Source organism: Arachis ipaensis, chromosome B08, assembly GCF_000816755.2.
Source record: "Arachis ipaensis cultivar K30076 chromosome B08, Araip1.1, whole genome shotgun sequence".
Classification (NCBI taxonomy): Eukaryota; Viridiplantae; Streptophyta; class Magnoliopsida; order Fabales; family Fabaceae; genus Arachis; species Arachis ipaensis.
This window is the reverse complement of record NC_029792.2, coordinates 125388736-125391566: the sequence shown is the minus strand read 5'-3', so window position 1 is coordinate 125391566 and position 2831 is coordinate 125388736.

Sequence of the window (2831 nt, the reverse complement as noted above, 5' to 3'; positions counted from 1 at the left end):
CTTTTAAAAAATCTAGTATTAACTAATAAATTATTATATAAATAAATAATATTCAAATTTTTAACATTTATTTAAACGGACCAAAACTAGATACTTGACTCGTTCAAGTTGTTTGTGAACATTGTATTATTGGTTTGGAATAAGAATGCTAATTGGCCACAAGAATGCAAGTGATAGTAATCCATAGATTGGTACAAAGTAATTATATACTAGTGTTGATGATGGATGTGATTGACTTAGATCTTCTTAGGATCGGTGACCCCACTTTAATTTGAGTGCATGATTTTGTATATCAATTATGATGAATTGCTATTAAATTTTCTATATCTTAGGTGTGGACCGTACTATAAACATATACCTATATGATGAGCTTTTCTCCCTTATGCGGAAAGAGGCACCTTCCTATTCCACCTAACCCCAACCAAATCTTTTAAACTTTCACAATTTTTTTACACTTTATGGCTAATCATAACCTGACATATACTACCCCCACTCTTTGTTTAATTAAAAGTATTCAATCAAAATACCTTAACAGCCTAACAATGAAGATCCTTTCGAAATCTAAAATATTAACCATTTTCTTTACTAGTACCTTTTTTGGACTTTAGCAGTCGCAAGTTGATTTTAAAAATACCTAGTACAGATAATGATCTAAATGGAGATCTTGGACACTTGCATTTTGCCATATCAAGATGAGATTTTTCATATTTTCTTTTTCATGGTGCAATTATCAAGTTTTGCCACTAATATATGATTAGTTAGAGTGGAAGATATATTTTCTTCTTTAGTTAGTTATTTTATATTTGAGTTTTGGAGATTGGAAAAAAAAAATCATCACTTTATTTATATTAGATTAGTTTTTTTTAACAAAAAATTTCAACAAAGTAAAGTGAAACAAAAAAAATAAACAAAAAATAAACAAACAAACAATATAAGTAACAAAATAATTTATTCCATTGTTATTTTTAGGTTTAATTACTCTGTTGGTCCCTATAGTTTTGCAAAATTTTTAATTAGGTCCCTATACTTTTTTTTTCTTTTAATTGGTCCCTGCACCAAATTTTTTTTTCAATTAAGTCCCTATACTTTTTTTTCCTTTTATTTGAGTCTCTGCACCAATTTTTTTTTAGTTGGGTCTCTATACAATTAAGCCAATTACTATTAAGAGGGACCTAATTAAAAAAAAATTGGTACAAGGACCCGATTAAAAAGAAAAAAAGTATATGGATCCAATTAAAAATTTCGCAAAACTATAGGAACTAATAAAGTAATTAAACCTTATTTTTAACATTGTGATCAACTACAAAAAAAAATTCACACCATTTTACTTTTTGTAGCTTTGGAATGAGTTATTGATAATTTTCTCCACATCTGCTTCCTTAGCTTGTTCTTGAATATCTTCTTATAGTTTTATTCCCTTTTTTTTAGACATTTTAGATAATTATAAAAAAATTCATCAACTATTTTTTTACACCTTTTTATTTTGAATTTTTGTTTAACTCTCAAAATATTTTTTTAATGTGCCTAAAAAGGACCATTATTTGCCAAAACCAGATAACTATGTGCAGTGCGGAACCATAAATTTTATATGAGGAGATCAAAATTAAATGTAAAGTAAATTAAAATATATAAAAAATTAACAAATTATAATTTATAATATATATGTCAAGTCAATAATTATATTATATAAAAATTTAACAATTAAAAAATAACTTTAATTTATTTAGATCATCTTAATTTTTAGGGCAATTTACATAAATAAATTATTTGTCTCTCAAATTTACGCAATTGCATTGTTTCAAATATAAAGACGCAAATACATTGTTTTATATATCTATAGAAACCGCTACTGCCAGTAGCGGTTTACCGAAACACATAATCCGCTATAATCAGCAGCGGATTACATGTGAATGGGGGAACCCAGAAACCGCTAGAGGCTGTTGCGGTTTCTGTTTGTTGATGCTTGGCCATAAACCGCTACTGCCAGTAGCGGTTTATGTGTATTGGGACACGTGCCTAAACCGCTGGAGGCAGCAGCGATTTACGTTGAGTATATATTTTTTGCAATCATATGATTTATATGGATAAAAAATAAAGTAATTTTTAAAGAAAAAATGTATACTTTAGTGAATTTTTTACCAAAAATAAATTATTTTATCATTCATGAGTTTTAGATGGAATGAAGATAAAAAAAATAGTCTTAGTTTATATATTTTAGTACTTTGTGAGTACTCACTCTTTGATTTGCTATTTAGTTTCATCTTAATAATAAATACAAATAAAAAATTATTACATACATATTTATATTTTCTATTTTATTCATCAAAATTATGATACTATCACTATTATTTATCCAATCAATCAACTATAAAATACAAATAGTTTTTTTTTTTTAAATTTTTTGTAATTATTTTTTTAGATAAATATTAATTTTACTATTTGTTTTCATACTCAACGTAAATCGCTGCTGCCTCCAGCGGTTTACGCACGTATCCTAATACATATAAATCGTTACTGCCAGTAGCGGTTTATGGCCAAGCATCAATAAACAGAAACTGCGACAGTCTCTAGCGGTTTCTGTGTTTCCCCATTGACATGTAATCCGCTGCTGGCTATAGCGGATTATGTGTTTTCGTAAACCGCTACTGGCAGTAGCGATTTCTATAAATATATGAAACAATGTATTTGCGTCTTCATATTTAAAACAATGTAATTGCGTAAATTTGAGGGACAAACAATTTATTTGTGTAAATTGTCCTAATTTTTAAATAGATTAATTTATTATTTTTATTTAGTCTCTATTTATTATAAATTTATTATATATTTATACA